General features: G+C 39.6%; 1 gene segment (V, D, J or C); it reads right to left on the bottom strand.

Moving 5' to 3' along the window:
- Positions 1 to 7,118: 7,118 nt before the first annotated feature.
- LOC307014381 (immunoglobulin heavy variable 1-24-like) lies at positions 7,119 to 7,529 on the bottom strand. The segment is given in 2 exons: positions 7,487 to 7,529; positions 7,119 to 7,411 (listed from the first exon to the last, which is right to left on the bottom strand).
- Between the last annotated feature and the right edge of the window lie 3,687 nt (positions 7,530 to 11,216).

Raw genomic sequence — 11,216 nt, 5'->3', positions numbered from 1 at the left:
CTCATATTTATGTTGTATTCTTTAAAAGCCATATAACACAGAGGAAGACAAACACATTCGGACATTAACAGTCTGCAAGGTTTTTGCGTAGCTTCACTGGGGACTTCCACCAGTGTCGCCCTTTTGGGGTAACCTTTGTCTCTGACTTTATTTTAAAACACTAAAGACTTCTTGTGACAAAAGCATTGTGTGGGGAAGTATTTACATCTTGTGTATATAAGATATCCTGATTTAAGATGGAAAAGGACTTGCACTCTCTATTGGTTAATGCCACTGACAATGCAGTGGTTTTTGTACAGCTCTGTGGCTTCCTGTATCACTGTGTCTGTCGAGCACAATAATAAACAGCAGAGTCTTCAGACGTCAGGCTGTTCATCTGCAGATACACCTGGTCCACGTTGTTGTCTCGGGAAATGGTGAAGCGATTCTGGACTGACGTTGAATAATATATATTAGTTCCACTTGGAGCAGAAATGAAGGCAACCCACTCCAGTCCTTTTCCTTCAGCTTGTCTGATCCAGCTGATAGCAGCATCACTATCTGATATTCCTGCATATGTACAGGTCAGTTTGTGGGACTGTCCAGGGAGCTTTACCACCGCTTCAGACTCAGTCAGAGTCTGACTGCAAACACCTGGAGAGAAAAGCAGTTTGATCACAACAGAGCCAAACATAAAGCTAAGAAAAAGAAGAGTGCAGGAGTATGTGCTCACCAGAAATCCATGAAAGCATCAGAAACATTAAACATGTAGCTAAAGTCATAGTGGAAATGTGTTGTGTGTGCTGCAGTGGTTTGAGCTCTCCTCTTCAGTTTGCTGTGAGATAAATAAAGATGGAAGAGATGGAGATTTGCATTGGCTCCTCCTCTCAGTGCTGAAAATGAAGAATATTTAAATTAATATTTAAATTCTGATAAAAGGAACAATCTGCCTAAACTGTTTAGCTGTTTTATATATAAACCATTCATTATCAAACAAGACACACAGGAAGAAATGCCTGAGATACTGAAATCTGTTTGAGGGAGAACTAAATGAACTCATGAATCTGCAGTGACTGCTGATCCAGCTCTTAAAATGTTTGTTGTGTGTTTTAATGAAGCAACCTCTCAAAGAGTGAGAACATAAACCTGTAGTTCAGTCCAGGGTCTGAGTGTGAGTTAAGATCAGTGAGAGCAGCAGATCTGAGTGATTCCTTTTACTGACAGAGGAGAGGGGAACTCAACACTGACTGCCATCTCGTGTCTTTATGAGAGCAGCTGCTCCATGATATGCATTCATGGTGCTGAAACGTGTTCATGTAGTGTTGATTTTATTCCTATTTGGACATTGATCTCAGTTGATTCTTTCTTTTTGTTTTGTCCTTGGCTATTTTGTTTGGCAGTGATCAATTAATATAGATTGTTTTTTAATTTATTTAAATTGCTGGTAATTTATGAACTCTCTCAAGGCTGAATTTCATAATTGTATTATATACAACCAAAGCAAAAGATAACTGAAGAATATAATTCATTTTAAGGGTCTATCATGATAAGGATGAGGTCTGTAGGTTTTTGTACAGCTGCTCAACCAGCTTCAGTCACTGTGTGTCTCGAGCACAGTAATAAACAGCAGAGTCTTAATAAATAAATAGTGTGAACAATATTCTTAGAGCTGAAATTGGTTGTTAAGAAGCATATAACACACTCAATTACTGAAAAATGTATAATACTTGTTACTTGAAAAGGCTGATGTTTAACAATTTAAAGAAAAGTTATTCATTGTTTTTTCTGGGAATACATACAGTAATGTATCAGTGATTATAACCTCTAAAAATTTAAACTGATGATGTAACAGTGAGCTGGTGTTGAGAGATCATTTCTGGTCTGAGGGCTCCTCCTCTGGTGGCTTCATGTTACAAGTGTTCAGGCTCTGAGGGGTTTTTGTTCAGCTCTACTGATGGTGTGTGTCACAGTGTGTCTCTGGCACAGTAATACACAGCAGAGTCTCCAGGCTGCACGCTCTGTCCGTTCAGAGTCACTGTTTTGCTGGAAGAGTCTAAGTCGACACTGAACTTGCTCTTCAGTGAATCTTTGTAATTTGAGCCTCCATTGTATTTCCATCCTATCCACTCCAGTCCTTTCCCTGCAGGCTGTCTGATCCAGGCTGTCCAGGAGCCAAGAGAATAAGAGACCTGACAGGTGATGGTCAGACGTTGACCTGGCTGCACAGTCACAGAGGCTGGCTGTATCAACTGCTCACACTTCACACCTGTGGAGGGAAACATGTTGAATAGTGAGCGAGGTTAATAACAGTGAGCAGTCAGTGTGAGCGTTCTGTCAGTGTCTCTGCCTCAGTGAGACTCACAGGATCCAGCAGCCAGCAGCAGCAGCAGAGCTACAGAGAACATGGTTGGTGTTGAAGGTGACCTGATGGAGCTTCTCTTCTTCTGCTGCAGCTGACAGCATGATATCAAGTCTTTATAGCAGACTGTGAGGAAGTTCACTTTGCATAGAGAGGGACACTGACAGGCTATAAAAGAGGGACAGACTGTCCGTCTGGAGTTGTCTTTTGAAAATGGGGTTGGACATGTGAAAGAACATTTATTATTTAAAAACAATAAATGAAAGTTAATTTTTTTATTTCTAACAAAACTTATAACACACAGATCAGAAAAACAGACTCACATTTCAGGTTTCAGGTTATTCATCAGTAACTTTTATGTAAACTTAAATAAGATGTAATAATTGTATTCTGCTTAGCAAAACCCCAACCCACATACTGGAAACATCATGCATAACTCATGCTTTTTATAAAAAGTGGAAATTGTTTTTGCAGGAAATCTTCATGTGAAATGTAAATCTTAGGACTTTGCAAGGCCATTTGTAAAAGGACAAAAAATAGACTTCATATAAAGTATAATGATTTTGATTGCCAGAGGGACTCACCTAGGCCTACATCCAATACAACAATAAACTAAAAATAACTAAGTCACCATTAATCTCAGGTGTATTTGATTCAATTTGGGTTAGAGACTACAGTATATGATCAGAGCTGCTTCTTTAAGGGAAATATTATTAAGATATAATTTGCACTTAATCAACTTCTCAAATGTGTTTACGGTGGATTAATGTTTTCCAGTTCGCAGACTAGAATCAGTTGTTTGTCTCCAGTGTTAAATACATAATTTGTTTCATTTGGTTGTGGTTATGTTGCAGTAATGTTTCAAATTCAAACAGATAAAACTTTCCTGATGATAATGTTTATGATATAATGATGATTTGTGTTCAATCGGCAAATCTAATAGATTTCTTTAATGTTTAATGTAATCAAAGTGTGCTTTCATGAATGTACTTCTAGAGATACATGGGCGCAGTTTAACCATACTGAATCAGATAAACAGCTACGTTGTTTCAAATGGGACATTTTATATGATCTGTGATATATTATGTTGGAGGCTCAAAAGAAACAGAAATACATATTTCCTTCAAAACATACATATTATCTGTTTAAATTCACTATATTTCTTTAGGTTGCAACTGAATTAAACATTGCGTCGAATGAGATGAAACAGGATGTCAATATTCAGTATTTCAAAATAAAGTGAATGCTCTCATGGGTGGTGGTAAATAGAGGAAGTAGTTTGTGTACGACTCTTCTGTTACTGTCTCTCACTGTGTCTCTGGCACAGTAATACACTGCTGTGTCCTCGGCCTTCAGACTGTTCATCTGCAGATACACTTTACTGCTGGAGTCATCTCTGGAGATAGTGAATCTACCCTGGACCGACTGGGAGTAATAGGTAGAAGTACTATAGGTATAAGCGATCCACTCCAGTCCTTTTCCAGGAGCCTGTCTGACCCAGTTCATGCCGTAGCTACTGAATGTGAATCCAGAGGCTGTACAGGTCAATCTGTGAGATTCTCCAGGCCTTTTAGTCACTGAATCAGATTCTGTCAGAGTCTGACCATCAACACCTGTCAAGATTATGGAGAACAACAAGTTAAATAAACTGTTGACACAATTGGAAGCTGTGTTAGATAAAGATCAGTAAAGATGTTGACCTGCCCAGCAGACAGTGAGCAGCAGCAGTCCTGTCCTATAGTCCATCATGTTCAACTGTGTTCTTCTGCTGCAGCTGACAGCATGATATCAAGTCTTTATAGCAGACTGTGAGGAAGTTCACTTTGCATAGAGAGGGACACTGACAGGCTATAAAAGAGGGACGGACTGTCCTGTCTCGAGTTGTCATTTGGATTTGTGTTTGGACATATGAAAGAACATTTATTGTTTAAGACAATAAATGAAAATGGTATTTTTATTTTCAATCAAACATCAGACAAATAGTATATTTATTGTCTGATGTAACTTTGGTAGCTGCTTTCTGATGGAAGCAGTTTTATTGAGGCGATATTTCCTTCAGTGTTTTGATTATGTTGAGCTCAAGGTTTTTTATTGTGATTATTAGAGTGTAGATATTCCTTTTGCATATTGAATGCTTATATATTCTTAAATTATAAGGATGAATTTCAAGTTATTTATCAGTTACTTGTGTTTAAACCTAAGTAAGTTTTAATCATTATTCCCGCAAAACATTGGTTGCCCATCCACATACTGGAAACATCATGCTTAAATATATTATTGATACCTTATGTTAAAAAATGAATAATGGGATATTATTGTTGCAGGAAAGCTTCAAGACTTTCATAGTGTGTGTTTAGAGACACTCATATTCCAGTTATTGTCATCTGTCTTGTTATCCTCTACTGCCACCTGTTGGTGCTTGTGAAAATTAAAGAGTTAGAGGTTTTTGTAAAGCCTCTGGGCTTCCTTTAACCAGTGTGTGTCTCTTTGGCGCAGTAATACACAGCAGAGTCCTCTGGCTTCAAGTTGGACAGCCTCAGATGCACCATGCTGTTGCTATCATCTCTACTGACTTCTCCATGTCCCTCCACACTGCTGGCATATTTGTTGCTACTAGCCGAAGAGAAGCCGCTCCCGATCAACTCCAGAGGTTTTCCAGCAGGTTGTCTGACCCAGATCATAACACAGCAACTAAATGTGAAGCCAGATCCCCTGCAGGAGAGACTGAGAGTCTACCCAGGCCTCTTCACTACTGAAGAGGAAGGAACAGACTCCATACTCTGACCTGTTGAGGGAGGCACAAAGTTTGATATAGTGTATTTCTGGTATATTCATTTTAATGTCACCTCATATACTCGTGTGTGTTAAATTTGAAGGGACAAAGTACATTTTTCCTCTTTTAAGTATAGTGCAATAGTCTTTTCTTCCACTTTTATGTGTAATCAAAAGGGTGGTTTTTTGGCTATCTGTGGTTGAGAATAATACAAATGACCTTTGACATCTGCTTTGCAGTTCCCAGACCTCTGAAGAGGCCCTGAGTCTCTGGCTTCCTCTGTTAATTGCTAAAACTATTATTGATTAAGCCAAAGGGGGTTTTCCTCAAATATAATGCAGTTAAAGTCTTGTTAAATAAATGATTCCTTTCCTGTAGACCCCAAAAGAGGCCTTGAGAATTGAGTCACACAGTTAAACGAGACCATAGTCCTTTGTTCTCATTTTTAAATGTATTCATTCCAGAGAGCTAACTTTTACGTGAGAAGAAGGTCAGGGAAGACCTTAGGGCATGGGAACAGTTAACTTCTGTTGGTTGACTGATTCTTTGGCCGTCATGGGACGATGGCATTTGGATATTTACAAGTATGGCTTTCATAAAGAAAAACAGGTGACTGTTGTGTGATAAGATACATGATAGGATGTGTGTGTGTGTTGAAGATGTTTAGGGGGAATGAGTATGTGTCCTGTCAAAGAGTCTTCTGTCATGACTCCAAATCATTGATTTGGGGACTGCCTGAGGGCAGAGACACACACACACACACACACACACGCTAGGGAGGAGCAAGCAATACATCTCCTCCCCACCTCTGTATAAATGTTGTGATCATTTTGAAGATCGGCGCTCTTGTTTCTGACTGGCTGTCGTGGTACGTACTGTATATCACACGGTGGTAGAACCTGAGCCCGGAGTACTCTGCAGAGTGCTTCGTGATTAGGTGATTAGGTGATTAGGTGATGTATTGTATGTTCTACCATTAAAACAGATTATTGTTTAACCCTTATCCTGGCTGCTTTGAATTTTTCCTTCTTCTGAGAACCCGCTCATATAGGAACGGCGCGGAGCAGAGATTTTGCCCCAACACTGTGCAACCTGATGAGATAAAAAAGAGAAATGATCACTAACACACCAAACACAGGGCTGAATCACTGACTGACCATCAGTGGATGCTGTCTGATAAAAGATAAAACATCAAGAAGCAGGAGAGCTCACAGGGCAGAGAGAGAGCAACCAGCAGAAGAGAGAGAGTGTTGATCATCCTGAAACTGGAGATGTGACCTCTGATGCTCCACACAAAGTACAGAGCAGTCAGACAGAAGAACTCTGCACACACTGGAGATTTGCATCAGGATAGCATGGGGAGGGAGGGGCTCATGCAGGGACTTGTAGTTTGATCTAATTGACTCAATTATCGGTCTTTTTTTATATTCACTTATCCTTCTATTTGACATCTGACCATAAACTCAGAGTAATGTTCTCTTATTGTTTTGAAGTATTTTATCCATGCCAAAAAATGACCCATGGTTCCATAAAATGTAACTCGGTTATTGAGTATTTGTTGGCTTTGTTGGTGATTCATATCCTTGTACTTCTTACAGTTACACGGTAAAACCCAACAGTGTCCTCTTCAGGCTGCAGAAAAAGTCTCTAAGGATGTAGAAGAGTCACCATAGTTGATTTAGCAAAGATTGTGTTGCCATTATTTGATTTATTGTAAAAAAATATCCTAAAACTCTCAAAATGATTAGATGCTATTTCAGTAAGAACATAATTATGTATTATACAGAGCTTTTTAAACCAAAGTGTTCACTGGATTAAAATGTATGTTGTACAGGGTTATCCTTTCAAAAATGCAGGTATTGCTGTGAGTCATGACTCTCTACGCAATAACACACATGTTTTTCTAAATGAAATACATTTCATTATCAGCTGGTGATCATCCAATGGGAATTGTGTTTTCACAGCCCTGACATGCTTCAGTGGTTTTCAGACAGGGATCAGTGTTGTTCAGTTTGTGTACAGCGTGGTAGAGTCTTCTTGTGTCAGACTCTTCACCTCAAAGTACACAACATTTTTGGAAGTGTCTTTGGTGATGGAAAACTGGCCTTGCAGTCTTTGGGCAAATATGGTTCCAGTTCCACTATCAATGCGTCCGATCCACTCCAGTCCTTTCCCTGGTTTCTGCCTGATCCAGTGCAGCCAAGTCAGAGGAAGTCCTTCCACCTTACAGGACAGAGAGACTGGTTCTCCTGCTCTGCTGACCACCGGCTCTGAGGAGGTGAGGGACTGGCCCTGAGCCGCTGAAAGAGACACAGAGTTTAGATGACGGGGAACCAGCAGCTCTTCTCCTCCTCTGCTGGACCGACTTCACTCACCTGAAACCAGAGCCAGGAGGACCACGCTTTGTACTAATGTCATGGTGGGAACTTGTCAGAGTCTGCAACAACAGAGGCTGTATGAAGGATATATATCGTGCATGCAGAATGGGTGGGGATTATCCATCAGTGTGTTGGGATTTGCATTTTTTTGCGGGGTCGCAGTGTTGATACATAAATACTTAATTTGTGAGAGAACGAGGAGTGCTGAAATATGAGAGAAGCTCCATAACAGACCCAAAAATAAGATGTTGTTTATTCTTTTTTACTTGTTGGTATTTGCATTTCTGACAGACTAACAGTGTGGTGGGTGATTTAATGTATACAAAACAAGCTTCACTGTCAGTCTCATACTTTCATTTGAAAATGATAGGTCACCTCAGTGAGGGGGATTACTGCAGCAACATGTCACTCAGGAAGACATAGATTTTCTCCCAGAAAGTGAAAGTTTGTCTTATTGCAGAATGATTTATTTATCCAGCTTACACCACACTGCACAATCACAAGAACAAACAGCCATTATTCCTTCTGTGTATCATGAATTTATTTTAGCAGTGAGATTAACACTTGAGGCTGCTGCACTTCCAACTGAATGTGAGTAATGTGACAGAAATGTCTTCATTTAGTGTTTCTTTTTGCCCATACATGAAACATACATTTAGGGTAGAAGATGATTATTTCTGTCCTTGGCTGTTTTATGAGGAAATTATTATTTAAAGACATTTCTTTTTTATTATTGTGTTTTATAACTTGGCTCCGAAGCATCTGTTTTTTTCATTCATAAAAGCTACAACAAGGAAAGATTTAGTCAACGCTCTTTGTGCTCTTCCAACACATCAAGGATGAGGTCTGTAGGTTTTTGTACAGCTGCTCAACCAGCTTCAGTCACTGTGTGTATCGAGCACAGTAATAAACGGCAGAGTCTACAGCCGTCAGACTGCTCATCTGCAGATACACCTGCTGTATGTTGTTTTCTCTGGAGATGGTGAAGCGGCCTTTCACTGACTCAGAGTAGAAGATGTAGCTACTGCCATCACCGCTGATATAAGCGATCCACTCCAGTCCTTTTCCAGGAGCCTGTCTGACCCAGGCCATGCTGTAGCTACTGAATGTGAATCCAGAGGCTGTACAGGTCAATCTGTGAGATTCTCCAGGCCTTTTAGTCACTGAATCAGATTCTGTCAGAGTCTGACCACCAACACCTGTAGAGAGGATAAAAACACATCTGGTGAAATAAGCTGTTGACACAATTAGAAGCTGTGTTAGATAAAGATCAGTAAAGATGTTGACCTGCCCAGCAGACAGTGAGCAGCAGCAGTCCTGTCCTATAGTCCATCATGTTAAACTGTGTGTCCTCTGTCCTCTGTCCTCCTCTCTGCAGTCACATAAGTAGAGGGGGAGATATCTGAGTTTTGCATTGACTCCTCCTTTCTGATTGAACGTTGTCTTGTCTGATATCAATGTTATTCTTATATTGCTTCGTTATATTTACATTTCTTATTTTATTCAGTTTCTTCCGATGCAAACATATTACTGCTGCTGTTTATTGAAAAAAGGCATTACAATTGTTATGATTAAGTTTTGTATATCACTTTGAAGGCTAGGTTTGAAATAGACATACAGCATCCCATGTCTTTTAATTATTTTTTTATTAAAGCTGACGTTGTGTGTCACTTCTATCGGTGCAGCAATTAATGCATTTGTTTCATGAGAAATTGTGACATCACATTACATGTTACTTATTAGACGCTTTTATCCAAAGTGACTTACATACTCAATACTGTGGGTTCTTGGGGTGAAGTGTCTTGCCCAGGGACACAACGACATGCTGACTGCAGTGGGGTTTGAACCTGTGACGCCCTGATCCCAACACCAAGGCTCTATCCACTGCGCCACACGCCTCCCTGACATGCAACAAATTTTAAGTTTTGGCTCGTAGCTTGTACTAATTGATATTTGTGTGGGGAAAACATCCTGCTACACTTCTAACATTTAAAGCAATTCATCTACTGAAACCAATTCAGCTGATTTTATTTTAATAGGTCTACTTGAAAAGTTTAATGTTCGACAATTTGTCATTTGAATTTGTCTTGGGAATACATACAGTAATGTATCAGTAATTATAACCTCTAAATGTTTAACCTGATGATGTAACAGTGAGCTGGTGTTGAGATCATTTCTTGTCTGAGGGCTCCTCCTCTGGTGGCTTCATGTTACAAGTGTTCAGGCTCTGAGGGGTTTTTGTTCAGCTCTACTGATGGTGTGTGTCACAGTGTGTCCGTTCAGAGTCACTGTGTATATATATATATTACATAATTCATGTTGGTATCAATGCTCTGTTTCGCATAATGTCAGTTTGAGCATTATGGAAGTGCATTTACTATAATATAAATAATTTACAATTTTGTTCTGATAGTAAACGGTAACTGTACTTATATAGCGCTTCATCCAGCCTTTATGACCAGAGACCTCAAAGCACTTTACATACTGCATGTCATTCACCCATTCACACAGAGCAGTGTACCTTACTCCAGGAACTAACATTAATACACACTCAAACACCGTTGGCCATGCCATCGGGAGTAACTCAGGGTGAAGTATCTTGCCCAAGGACACATCGACATGTTGACTGGGATCGAACACACAACCTTCTGATTGAAAGACGAGAGCCCAATATATAGTAGTGTTTAGGAAATGTGCTTTATTCTCCTCTCACATTTCACCTTTCTAATAATCTAGTCACCCAGCCAAGCTCTGTGTCTGGTCAAATATTGTTGTTCAGCTTGTTTCTCTTTTCATATTTAATGTAATTTGGGGCTTGTATTTATAAATATGACATATGTTATTTAAAATAAAAGAATAAGAAATAATGAGGGACTATCTGGTGATTAATGGGAAACACATATAAATCTGATGTGGATTAAAGTAACCTGTGTTCACAGTGTCCAGACATTGAGTTTGCTTAAATATGTGTGTGTTTATATATGTGTGTCCTCCAATAAGAGGACCCCTAGGGAGGAGCAACCGACACAACTCCTCCCCTCTTGGGTGTATAAATAATATGATATTCTTATTACACGGTGCTGTTTTCTGACTGGCTGTCGTGGTACGTATTGTCAACAGTGGTAGATTTCAGCCCGGAGCGCTCTGTTACAGGGTACTCTGTATTTTTGTATTGTTGTATTTTACCATTAAAACAGATTACTGTTTAACCTTTATCCTGGTGCTTTGAATGCCTTTTCTTATGATTTGACCAGCTCATCAGTCATCAAGGGACGTGCGAAGCAGAAGTGAACCGTCCCACCACTCAATTGGGTGGTGCTCCAACAGGATGCATCAAAGTGCTTTTTTAATTTGTGAGAAAACCCAGAAGTGTATAGGATCACATTGCTTTGTGGCACACACACACACACACACACACACACACACACACACACACACACACACACACACACACACACACACACACACACACTTTGCTGGTTTATGAGGCAACACACACAGATCATTTACATACTGATGATTGGAAATCAGCTGACTTGAGTTCTTGGAAATTATCCAAAAGATGAGGAAATGTTCAGGTGGGGTTTTAATCACATAGAAAAGGTTGAGCAACAACATTTAGATTCTAAAAACAAACTTTTTTATAGTTTTAGCAAAATAACATCACCATGAAGTTGGATTAAAATATGAATTCTTCCTCCAATCCAGTTATGACACTGATAAAGTT

The sequence above is a fragment of the Notothenia rossii genome (assembly GCF_949606895.1).
Source record: "Notothenia rossii genome assembly, chromosome: 8".
NCBI classification, from domain to species: Eukaryota; Metazoa; Chordata; class Actinopteri; order Perciformes; family Nototheniidae; genus Notothenia; species Notothenia rossii.
The sequence above is the reverse complement of the archived record's forward strand: the minus strand, read 5'-3'. Positions and strand labels throughout refer to the sequence as shown.